At 38.4% G+C, this 13,560-nt stretch overlaps 1 protein-coding gene across 2 annotated transcripts in view; it reads left to right on the top strand.

The window, feature by feature from the left end:
- The first annotated feature begins 106 nt into the window (after positions 1-106).
- LOC127452782 (epithelial discoidin domain-containing receptor 1-like) overlaps positions 107-13,560 on the top strand; it is a 54,661-nt gene continuing 41,207 nt past the window's right edge. For both annotated transcript variants that reach the window (XM_051718490.1, XM_051718491.1), the window contains exon 1: positions 107-448. The gene's annotated coding sequence lies outside the window, so the exon portion shown is untranslated. The remainder of the gene's footprint in view (positions 449-13,560) is intronic.

Genomic DNA, 13,560 nt, shown 5'->3' on the forward strand with positions numbered 1-13,560 from the left:
GCAGCTAGTGCAGTTATGTAAATGAGCACCTGGTTGAGTTTGCAAGCCCTGAGGGGAAGAGAGAGAGGGAGAGGTCTAAAACCAAGAGAGGAGCTGTGATTGAGAAATAAATACGGTCGTCCATGTAGTTTGCGCTTGTTTTTCCCTGCGTAATAGAGTAGTGGGATCTAACAGAACATTGTTCAAACTTGTCGAGTGTGGGACGTACAACTTGCCTCCTTTAAAAAAAACTTTCTGAATGTCTTTCGCCTTCTTGATTCAGTTTATCCATTTGGTGCTTTAGTGGGTATAAGCACAAACTCATTAGACTATGCCGGACTATATTTGCCTCTTAGTGTAAAAACAACCTGCCAAAGTGAACCACTCGGATTAAAAAGAAGATCAGGAGAAAAAAGGAGGGAGACGTTTTCGCGTGTCGACACTTTTAAGCTTGCTGACACACTTCTAGGTAAGTTATCAAAACATACACGGAATACTTGCTTGCACACAGGCTGCGTGAATATAGATATATACACACACATGTACATGTGTCGTGTATTTATCCGGAACATGCTGTCATGCATGTTTGGTGTGTAAATGCACCGTGGATTCTCGGATTGCGATGGTCCATGTTGTGTCGACCACCGCGTGGAAACTATCCATTTAATTCCAGTAGTTTTTAAGATTATGCTGAAATGTGTCAAGTCGTCGCTCGAGTTAACTTCACCGTCTTTGTCTCGTGCATGGCGGCCAGAAGTCTCGGTGTGTGAATGTGTGAGGACAGTTTGGACGCCTGCCATGGTACCGGGGAATGTGCTCGGTCTGTCGCGAGGTCGTGTTTGTGGTCACGGTGAAGTTGTTATTAATATTCACACCCGCTCTCTTAATTTAAAGGGTTTCTGGTTATGATACCTGGCTGGAAGCCTGGTTTAATGACTATTTATTAGAGCAGATACTGTGAAATCGCTTTTAAACTGATGTGGGTCATTCTGGTGGTATATTTACCCACCTGTGGCCCTGGCATTACGCGTCAGATGGTATTTATGGGCTGCCGCGATCTCGCTTTTAACTGTAATTACATAGCAGTCTCAAAAAAACACGCTAGACACTGTGTTAAATCAGTAATATATATATATATATATATATATATATATATATATATATATATATATATATATATATAATGCAAATATTTTATCAGACCTGCGCGTGATAGCGCACTATGAACTAATTTACAATTGCTCATGGTGTCTGATTTACAATTTTTATGTAAATAACGGTCTACCACATTAAGCCACCGTGACATTTTGTTTAATCTTTCTTTAACAGCCTCTAAAAAGTAGCGTATTTGAATTATAGGATAGTAATGTTGCGCTAAGTTGAAATAATCAGATGTGGATGCATTACAAAAAGCCCCCTCAGCACAATGCGCGCGCCTCTAGCGCAATTAAATTCTGTGCATGCCGGACACTGAGTTGCGATACGGGTAATGATACCTTACACTAACTGGACGAATGAGCTCAATATAACTGCCATTTTTACGATTAGCTCATGCGCCCAGGTGGTTTCGGTAGTTCTGCGAACCTTCCGCGCGAGAGGTGACCTTAGACAGCGCGAGACCCAATAGACGGACCAGAGTCACTAGAGTGAGTTTATACTGTGTGACTAGAGACCACGAACCCACACAAGCCACCTCAGTGTTGCAAAGCTCTTAAAATGAACAAGCAACAAGAAAAAAAAGTCAATTGAATGGACTTTTGAATATATATTTATGTAACCATACTACCATAGTTTCCGCCAAAATACAATAGTTATTAAAGGGATATTTCACCCCGAAAAATGAAAAATCTCTAATTTACTCATCCTCAAGCCATATGACTTTCTTTCTTTTTGATGACCAGCAAACAAAGGTTTTTAGAAGAACATTTCAGCTCTTAAGTTCATACAATGCAAGTGAATGGTGACCAGAACTTTGAAGCTCCAAAAAGGAAATAAAGGCAGCGTAAATAAAGCAGTATGATAGTGGGTGGTTTAGAAACAGATCAATATTTAAGTCCTTTTTTTACTAAAAATTCTCCCTGCCCAGTAGGTGGCGATAAGCAGGAAGAATGTGAATAGCCAAAAACAGAAGAATGTAAAAGTGAAAGTGGAGATTGATAGTAAAAATGACTTAAATATTGTTTCTCACCCATCGATTTAACCATTTAAGTCTTATGGATTACGTTTATGCTGCCTTTATGTCCTTTTTGGTGCTTCAATGTTCTGGACACTTCATTTGCATTGTATGGACCTCCAGAGCTGAAATATTCTTCTAAAAATCTTTATTTGTGTTCTGCTGAAGAAAGAAAGTCATACACATCTGGGATGGCATTAGGGTGCGTAAATGATGAGAGAATTTTCAATTTTGGGTGAACTAATCCTTTAATACTGTGAAATCATAATAAGCTAATATGGGATCTCATTTAAACATGTCTCTGAAGCTTTCAGTCACTTTGTATTTTATTTTTGATTTTTTTGTGATGGCAGTGGCAATTACCAATTTATCACTGTTGTAAATATTTGCTAACAATAATTGTAATAACTATGGTCTTTATTGGAGAAACAATGTTTATGGAAAATGTATTAAGGGGTGTTTCTCTAAACAGAGGTTTAGGAACTGAGGAGAAAAAAGAAAACGCAGAGTATGCTCAAAAGCATGTTCTGAAGAGATGATAATGAATGCACCACATAGCTGAAAATTCCCCCCATCCCCCTTTTCCATCTCCCATTTCTCCTCTATGCTCACTCTGTCTGAAAGGTTTTTTGGAGACTTGTGCATAAGGACACAAAGAAAAGTGCAGTGAGTTGTGCTGTGTCACCAGGGGAGGGGACCAAGTGTCAAGTGGGGTACAGAGGAATGTGTGTGTGTGTAAGCAAGCACACATTGAGCAAAAGGGGGCCGAATGTCTTGATTTGGGCAGTGTGGGCTTTATTATAGCCCAGAGCTCTGTGTGCTGGGGCCTTATTTCAGGGAGGTTTGGCTTTTCTATAAATCACTTTCCTTTGCCATTCACCTGCCTTTATCTCATCCTGAAGTTCTCCCCAGCCTCATCTTCATCCTCTGTTTATATGAGTGTTTCTGTTTAACCTCACAATGAGTTGTTCGTCACCGGTACTGTATCTATGCCGTTTTGTCCACACTCTCATACCACTGTAATCGGAAGAATTATCTGTGAGCTCCCCCACTAGTGTGTGATGTGTAGTAATAGTGTGATTGAAGGAGAATTGAAAGTGAGAGGGAGCGACATGAGTGGCATACCAAATGAAAACGTCCTCTGAGTTGGAACTAATGTCAGACTATCATATTTCATCTATTAAATTGCCTTTTGACACGCCCTATACCTTTCTCTCTCTCTTTACTTCTCATACCTTCAATGCGCACTTCATTCTCCTGAGCAATCTGTCTCATTTCATATCACATTATGTTTGTCTCCTCTCTTCCATCCCTGTCTCCAAGCTGTCCCTTCTTCTTATTGAACGAACTTGTTTGTCCATCCAGCCGTCACTACATCTTTCAGTTCTGTCTTACTTACTCTATCTTCATTTTCCTATATTTGCACCACTTCCAGATTTGCTTCTTTTTTACAAGGCTTAAACACTTTCAAAAGGAGTTTTTTTTTTTTTAAATCTCTTTGTGTCCGGTTCTTAAGCCTGTTTCTTTAATAGTTGCTTATGCATTCATAATGCTGCCATAGACTCTTAGAGATAACATTTTTTGTGTGATTCACATTTTTAGCTTTATTATTTACTCTTCATGTATTTAGAGATAAAAATAACCCCTGTGTTGTAGCTTGGATCAATGAGGAAATCAATGTTGATATATCCTTGGCTTGTTTATATGAACCCTACTGGCAGTGCTGTTTACTTTCTGAGAATTTTCTTGAATCATTCTTGCATAAGGGTTCGGCGTTCATTAATGACTTACTTCAAGGAGTAACCGCAAAGTGAAACATTACAGCCAGTTCTGCTCACAGCACCCAGCTTTGAACAAATTTGCTGTCTCAGAACAGCAGTGAGATGGACAAACTAAACTCTCGAGTGTTTTTCCGAATGATTCACCCATGCAGGAAGAATTGATACATCACCTAACACAAAGTGGACAGACTGTTTTGAAACATAATTAGATGAATCGATAACAGAAGTAGCTCGTATATGTAAATAGTTTGATGCAGCCTTTAATTTTTTCTCGATTCAATTATTTTAAGCCACGTTATGTAATTTAAATACTGAGGGAAACTCATTTGCATCCCTATTCTTTGTAATGTAAAAGTGTTTTAACAGTGAAAAAACATTTGCATTGAGAATCTGTACTACCATATCCTACCCAGCAGTGGCGGATTAGCAAGGGCCCCGGGCCAATTTTCTTTTAGGGTCCCCCTGGTCCAATTATCTTTTTAAGTTGAGATCTACGCAATCGATTTTTTTATTGATTTAAGTCTCTTTTAATACCTGTTCTGTTATTTACAGTCAGATTAATTCAAACACAGCACAGATGTGGTAAAGAAACCACTCAACCAAAACACGCCACTGTTCTTAAAGAGACAGTACGTTTGTCATTCATAATGTAAACTCAATGTAAATGCTACAGATTACGCATACAAAATGCATATATTTAAAGGGGCCATATTAGGGCTGGGCGATAAAACGGTTTCGGTATTTATCGACGGTACACCTTTATCGATAATGATATAAAAAATGTTCGATATAACGCTCGATAGTTTCACTTAAATGCATTAAAATGTATATATACATGAAGTTTGGTTGCTTGAACAACCCTCAAGCGTGCGCCGTCCCTGGATCATAAACAGCCTATCATGTGGCTTGATAAAGGAGCGTGCAACAAGTGACAAGCAAACAGCCAATAACAATTTGCGTTGCTGTGGGGTTCGGTTGCGCCATCGCCATGTGACATCAGAACACACGAACACATGCGAAAATGAGTGCCGTGCTTGCCAGTGATGAGGAGATTGTGAATAAAAAAGGATGTCAGCTCGCCAGTGTGGCAGTTTTTTGGTTTCTTTACATCTGACCAACATCAGAACACCGTTGTGTGTAAGCTTTGCGAAAAAAAAAAAAAAAGAAAAACGTCCCGGCCAAGTACGGAAACACAAGCAACTTATTTCATCACCTTAACCGCTTCCACCCTTTGGAATATGCAGCATGTTGTCCGCCACGACCAACATCTACCTCACCTCAACGAACAACCCACAAGCAGTCCACGATGCAGAGGTACTCGGCAACAATGCCTTTTAAGAAATCCTCCAAACGATTTTTGTAACATTTTATTTATTAAGTTCAAGAGTTTCTTTAACACTTATTTATTTAATCTTCATATAAGATCTAAGAAAAACAAATAATTTTTTTTGTTTGCCTTAATAGAGTGGGTTAATTAAAAATACTGTGGTTAAATTCAAACCTTTTTTCTACTGGTCTTTGTTTAAAGAAGGTTATTAAAATGTATCAATAATTATTGATACCGGATTATATGAAACATTATACCGTGATAAATTTTTTAGCTGTATCGTCCAGCCCTAGGCCATATTAATTATTAAATATTTTAACTTCATTAAACACTTTAAATATTGATGAATTTAACAAATACAGTAGGCTTCTACAGTATCTATGTAAGGGTTTGGTGAAATTCGGCAAAGAGTTCAGGCAGTTCTGGCTTGTGCTGCTATATATTTACTAACTCATCTGAATGATGAGGTGCGTTCCATTCAGAAGTGATCATCCCTACACCCTATTTCCTTCAAAGACTTTACCCTCCATTGTGAGAGCTTTGAAGGGCTAAAAGATGTGGGGCTCAAAAATAGTGGTCATTTGGTAATTTTGGGGGAAATTCTGTTTGGAACGACCCAACAGCTTGGCTACCATTATTATTCTTCCATCGAAAAGCCCTGCGAAGGCATCATTTAAGCCTTTTCAAAGTGTCCAAAAATCCCCTAGACTGCATTACATTGACAGAATATTTAAATGAGTCTGGGGAAGGGTACAGAAAAATTTCTGCAGCATTGAAGGTCCCAATGAGCATAGTGGCCTCCATCATCTGTAAATGGAAGAAGTTTGGAATCACCAGGACTCTTCCTAGAGCTGGCCGCCCAGCCAAACTGAGCTGGGGGAGAAGGGCCTTCGTCAGGGAGGTGACCAAGAACCCAATAGTCACTCTGATAGAGCTCCAGCATTTCTCTGTGGAGAGAGGAGAACCTTCCAGAAGAACAACCATCTCTGCAGCACTCCACCAATCAGGCCTGCATGGTAGAGTGGCCAGACGGAAGCCACTCCTCAGTTTTTGCCAAAAGGCACCTGAAGGACTCTCAGACCATGAGAAACAAAGATTGAACTCTTTGGCCTGAATGGCAAGCGTCATGTCTGGAGGAAACCAGGCACCGCTCATCACCTGGCCAATACCATCCCTATAGTGAAGCATGGTGGTGGCAGCATCATGCTGTGGGGATGTTTTTCAGCAGCAGGAACTGGGAGACTAGTCAGGATCGAGGGAAAGATGAATGCAGCAATGTACAGAGACATCCTTGATGAAAACCTGCTCCAGAGCGCTCTGGACCTCAGACTGGGGCGAAGGTTCATCTTCCAACAGGACAATGACCCTAAGCACACAGCCAAGATAACAAAGGAGTGGCTCCGGGACAACTCTGTGAATGTCCTTGAGTGGCCCAGCCAGAGCCCAGACTTGAACCCAATTGAACATCTCTGGAGAGATCTGAAAATGGCTGTGCACCGACGCTCCCCATCCAACCTGATGGAGCTTGAGAGGTCCTGCAAAGAAGAATGAGAGAAACTGCCCAAAAATAGGTGTGCCAAGCTTGTAGCATCATACTCAAAAAGACTTGAGGCTGTAATTGGTGCCAAAGGTGCTTCAACAATGTATTGAGCAAAGGCTGTGAATACTTATGTACATGTGATTTTTTTTTTTTTTTTCATTTTTTTTTTTTTAAATACATTTGCAAAGATTTCAAACAAACTTCTTTCACATTGTCTTTATGGGGTATTGTTTGTAGAATTTTGAGGAAAATAATGAATTTAATCCATTTTGGAATAAGGCTGTAACATAACAAAATGTAGAAAAAGTGAAGCGCTGTGAATACTTTCTGGATGCACTGTATATATATATAGAACTGGATTGCTCATGACATCATATCAGTGCCACTGCACTGCCATATTGCTGTGCCCAATCATTCCAGTGTACCTATTAAAATCATCTCATTTCAGCGAGTAAACATTAATCATTCAGTCACATATTTTATATCAGGAATCGGCATGTACATCCCTAGAACGCAAAGGTCCCACACATGTATTTATTTATTTATTTATTTAAAGTCTGAAATTTTTCCTGTTTCTTGAAAGCCCAAGCGAGTTATGTATATCTACTGTATAACAAACAGTATCCACCTCTAACAAACTTAATCAGTGAACAGATCAGCTGAATGTAAACAATTTCACTGAAACTGAGGTAACATACAAACAGACATTTTCAGACTTATTTATTGTGATAATCGAAGTGTTTGTTCAGAGTTACTTGTCTTGTGTTTTTATCAAAAAGTGCCTTGTTCTCGCAGTCACTTGAATAAGAGCACGCACTAGCTTCCTCTATCACACGCACAGCGGACCCGCAGAGAGGGAGACATGCAAAGCAAAGTTGGTTCAAATTAAACTGATACGCTAGATTTAAATGGCATACGAACACATATTTATGACACGTATCCATGAATGACTACAGAGAGCACTTCAGTATGAAAACAAGCAAATCCCGGGCATTTAGGACGATTTAGAAATCCCGGTTCTGACTTTTTTAAAGTCAGGACAAGCAGATATTACAGCTTTTCCTACTTTTCAACTTGTGGACAGTTTTCCCGCTTTCTTTGGTGATTGTTGTGCTGCATTGATAGACTGAACACCTGGGGCAGGTGAATGCTTCAAATCGTGACTTCACGACCGGTGTATAGCTTCTCCCTCATAACGAATATTATCCATAACAAGCTAATTAAACATTAAAAAAGATTGTCACTAGAGGGCGAAATGCAACTGTCGTATCCGCAGGTCGTAGACGGTGAAACGGGGGTGTTTTCGCCTGTCAGACATTGATGCTTTATAAGAGTTTGGGCTCACTAAAATGACTGCTCGAACACTTCCAGTGGCTTCACCTCCTGCTGGCAGTTTAAAGTTGCATCAGCGATCCAGTTCTATTTATATATCAGTGGTTCTGAAGCTTTCACCTGACTGAGCTGTTGAATTAGCCACACCCCCTCATTCCAAAACCCCGCCCTCCAAATATAATTTTGAGACCAAAACCGAGCAAAAGAGCAGAATTTGTTCCTGTGGCTGTCAAATTCAACAGTGGCACAATAGCGCCCTCAGCTGACAAACATTATGAATCACAGCCTTAATGATCCACTTCAAATACAACACTATGAGAACAAGCAAAATAATTGACAGATGAAAAGCGTCAATGTCTGCGGCCCGCAGACACATTTTTGTTTGCTGTTTCCAAGTCTACAGCTGTCACAGAGACTGGTGAGATATCTCAGGACATTTATTTCACTACTATCTTTAAGGGTGTAGGAACATTTTTTGCATACTTTTCCATGAAAAATTCGCTTCCAGCACCTTTAATCTGCTTTAAGATGCTTTCTTTCTTTCTTTACTGTTCGTTGTGCTTAGCTTTACAATACACTTTCCCGTTTGACCTGTTCTCTCCATTTCTTACTTTCCCTCACTTTATGCTTTTCTCCTTTTTTTTTAATAATGCCTTTCTCTTCTTTTCACCTGTTTTAAATTATTTGACTTCTATACTATTTTCTAAAGTCTTTGCTCATCTTTTATTATTTCTTGTCCAATTTGTTCTCCATGGTCTAAAGCAAAAGTGTTCTAATTCTTTATAAACAGTTGGACAATGGAGCAGTAAAACATCCCTTTCTGTGCACATTTCTCTCTCAGCTCCATTCTTTACTCGACATTTTAACCATTGCAGAAACTGCCTGTGTGTGAAGAGTGTGGATTCACTTTGCTGTTTGTGTTTTTGTACGCATGTGTGATGTGCGTCAACTGACTGTTTTCTAGCTGGTCATTGCAAGAGTTACACAGGTCTGTCACATACTGCAGTCTCTCTCAAACTCTGTTACGGTTTATTTAAACTGTTATATTGTGTTGCAAAACTAAATCTATCCCTGCATGTTTACACTGAATGTGAAGACATTCAGGGATAGATTAATATTATTTTATTACAGTTGTGCCGTTTTTGCACACTGTATTTCAGTGCAAAAACCTGCGTCTTCTTCACTAAGTACCCGCAATCCAGTTTAAATAGACTCTATATGCTGTTAAATAGCACTGCGGCATGTGTATTTAAATTAAGTCCATTGTAATTGTTTTTCACATGTTTCTATGTAAGTTAGGCTTATTTTAGATTGAACCTTATTAACAAAGTCAGCTCTGTTTGTCTTGTGCAATAATGTTGTGCTATTACCAGCTGAGAAAGCAGACGGTAAACAAATATATTTTAAAAGAGACATTTGTAAGTTTTTCTAGTGATCATGGCAACTGTAATTCATCAAATGATTGATCAGAAGTGTTATTAAAACTGTTGAGCACCATTTCAGCATTTTAAAGTGTACCAGATCATGCTAGTCTGCTGCCTGTATCCTTGACATTCTACCATGAAGATCAATGCCTGAAAGATGAGGGAAACATTTTTAGCGCCTTTTGTGTGTGTGTGTTTGTGTGTGTGTGAATGTGTGTGTACCTTTGATTTGGGTGCTAAAACTGCGCAGACAGCGTGAGCAAATAAATAATGCTATCAGCCGGTGCAATTTATTCTTGATTAAATTCCCCCCTCAGTGCTATTCTGGTAGTATTTTAAATGATAAAAGGTTGAAATAAAAGGGCTTTTAATTCACTCACTGATCAACAGTGTTGCCTGGCCTTTTAGTCTAATTTATACAATAAATGTTAATTTAATCCTATGATGCTGAAACTGTAAACAGATTGGGTTCCATTTGCCTGTAACGGAAGCACTAGACTCGATTCAGGCTTTAAGCTCCCCTGGACTACTTAATTACATTTAATGAATAAATAATAGAGATATTAGAATTAAATGTGGAGTTGGGGTTTTGGGGGGACGCCACTGGGAGAATTTCAACGGAATGAGGTAACCAGGCTGTTAAATATCTTGGATAAGATGAACAACCTCCTCCCGATCTCTCATTTTAAACAACATTTTAAATTAATTTACACACAAAAAGAGGTTTGACTTAATAAAATGTGAAAGACTGTTAGATGTTTATTCTATGAGACACATTCTGCCACCAGTGGAATATTTGACCGCATCGATGAGATGTCTTGGTATTTGGCAGATCAACACAGATGGTTACTTAAAGAGCACCTATTATGGTTTTTCAAATATTACCTTTCATGTAGTGTGTTATATAGCTGTTTGTGAATGTAAAAAAAAGTCTGCAAAGTTTCAAAAATCAAAGTGCACAACAAATGGAGTTATTGACTCCCAAAAGAAAGAACTGATTCTGAACACCTGAAACGAGTCGTTAGTAATTCCAGACTTACTTCCGGTACTAACCTACGTAATTTGGTAACAAAAAACCCGCCTCTGGTCTTCATTGGCTGCTCGCGAACAGCTTTGACCCGCCCTCAAACACTACACTAAGCGGTAGACCAATCACAACAGACTGGGACATCTGACCAATCAGAGCAGAGTAGGCTCTCTGAAATGAGGAGTTTAGAATGAGGCCTTTAGAACGGATCATTGAACGAGTCGTTTTTGACACTGGGAAAAAAGGTAATGCTGCAATTTAAATTATGAGCAAATTAAAGTGTTTTTTGACATTGGATGCATGTAAATCTATTGTATGAGACCTTTAAAACAAAATTAGGCACGTTTAAAAACCATAATAGGTGCTCTTTAAAAAAACATCTTATGTTTTGAATTTCATGAGTGCACTCACTGATCAGGAAACTGAATAGAGTGATGCTCTCAGTCTGGATATCTGTGGATGGGAAAGCTTTGGATTTGGCTTCCTGTTCAAATGGCCTGGGTGTACTGTGGGAACTGTCAGCTATGGAGTGAGTGTTTGTAACTAGAAGAGTTCAATTAGACAAGGGCAGAAGTGTACCTGGAAGGTCAAATCCATGTAATGTCTGGTGAGTGTGTGTGTTTAGATGTAGATGAGGTGCAAAAGGGAAGGTTTCATTTGGCCCTCTCCAGACAATTCCAGTAAAATATTATAATGACTAAACCTTCCTGCCATTATTCAACCTTCATTACCTTTTGTTCATTTTCTGTTCTCTTTCTCTTCTTCTTTTTTTTTTTTTTTTTTTTTTTTTTCATCTGGTTCCCACTAGGGCTTAGTGATATTGTTAAATAATTACATCTCTTACATCTATATCCTTTCAGCCTTTTTACAATGTTACAGAAATATATAAATATGTATTTACTCTGAGATGGCTTAATAGGGGATTTTTTTTTTTTTTCAAATAAGAGGAACCATCGTTTTTAACAAACAGCCACTATTGTCAAGATTCATTGTTTAATACAAGTAAAATACAGTAAAACTATATTTGAAAAAATAAATGCATGTTTTCCATACTGTTTTCACTAAATGAGTACGAGAAAAAAGATTTAATCATTTACATAACAGTATATACTGTTGTTAGATATTTAAGCTATGATACATTTTAATACATAAAAAATGCCACGTGGAGACTTCTGCGAACATTTTGTTAGAGATGAAGCAAACAAATACCTGCCGACTCTAACACCGTTTTTGATGATGTTTTAAATAAGCAGCACATTTACAATGTTGCTTATTTGAAATCCTCAGTAAAATCATGTGTTTAATCAATATATCGCTCAGTCCTAGTTGCTACTCATTTCACTCTTGATTGCTCTCCCTCATTTGCCCTCTCTCTGATCTCTGACTCTTTTCCTGTTCATTGACTAAGTCATACATTCTTATATCCCCTTCCTACCAGCCACAGGTTTTTCACAAGTTAACGGTCATCTTGGCTGGACTGCCGGAGGAATGGCTCATCCATGCGGCTGACGCACTCCGGCAACTGACGCACACCCGAGTCATGATTTGCCTTGAAAATCGTGTGGCCAAGTGTAAAAAATCTGTCTTCAAACCACTCTCAGATTCAAGTTGCCAAATTCAGCAGAGCTGTGATTTTGTGAGGTCAGACTCTTTGATCCAAAGACTCATAGGTCACATGGCCACTGAGGAAAGTCCCTCTTATCTGATGTTTAAAGGAAAACATCAGAACAATGGAGCTGAGGCCCATTTCAGAGCGGCTGTTACTCACCGCTTCTTTCTTATGCCAGTGTGAACTCACACACTGTTACAGTCATTCTCTGCAGATTTGGTCAGAGTGGCTGGAAACTTTGCATCTGCTTGGCAGATTTAGCAGGACTCCCTCATAATAATACGCTCACATGTACACAAAGGCGTGAAGGATGGTACAATCAGTGCTGTCATTTAAAATGGGCTGAATACAGTTTTTCTCCATCAGTGTTGTATTACAGCATTACAATGTTGTTGTGGTGATGAAATAGCAATAATGGCAGAAAATGTTAAAATAAAAGCATTTATGATAAAAAACAGTAACATAGATAGGTACTTTGGAAGTACCCTATACAGTTATTAAACCCAAGGTTTTACATACTACATCCAGCACTGAGAATGTTTTCATGTTGTGTTCAATAAAGATGGAAACTAATATTTTTTGTGTGTGTTATATAAGCAGACTGTGTTTGTCTTTGTTGCGACTTACAGTAGTTTATGTTCAGATACAATTTTTTGACCAATAGAATTCCATAGTAAATCCAAGGGTTCACATACTTTTTCCTACATCTATGTTTTTTGGAAATGTTTGCGGGGATTTGTCGGAATCGTGGCTTAATGGTTAGAGCATAATAAAGAGCATGTACTCTGGCCATGTTGAGCTGTGGTGTACATACAAGAGGCCCAGGTTTGAATCCTTTCCCAGTGCTTTGTGTCCCTATAATTTTCTTTTTAATTTGTCAGTGCAAAATGGTAGGAATCCATGGAATTAAACAGCATCCAGACATTTTTCCCAGTCTGATCTCATCTCTAACAAAATGCAATAGATAATTTATAGATGACTACACAGCATAGCTAGTGATAGTGATATATTTGGGTGATAAAATATCATTAAAACTGTTAAGAAATTTCCAAGTCATGTTTCACCCCACCATTGGGAGAGAGAGAGAGAGAGAGAGAAAGAGAGAGAACATTTAATAACCAAAAAGAGACCTATTTTTAGGACCATTAAAAAAATGTCATATCTACCCTCCTACCATTTCTTAATAGCCTATAAAATATGCGAAAAAAGTATACATAATATAAAGTATACATCATGATAGTATTATTGTATTTTCTTTGCTTATTTTAATAAAAAAATAACATTGTCTGTACACAATATTTACTGATGCAGTACTAAACATTGAGTACATTAATGCATTAAAGTAATAAGATTGCATTATTTTGCCTA

This window comes from Myxocyprinus asiaticus, chromosome 15, assembly GCF_019703515.2.
Source record: "Myxocyprinus asiaticus isolate MX2 ecotype Aquarium Trade chromosome 15, UBuf_Myxa_2, whole genome shotgun sequence".
Classification (NCBI taxonomy): domain Eukaryota; kingdom Metazoa; phylum Chordata; class Actinopteri; order Cypriniformes; family Catostomidae; genus Myxocyprinus; species Myxocyprinus asiaticus.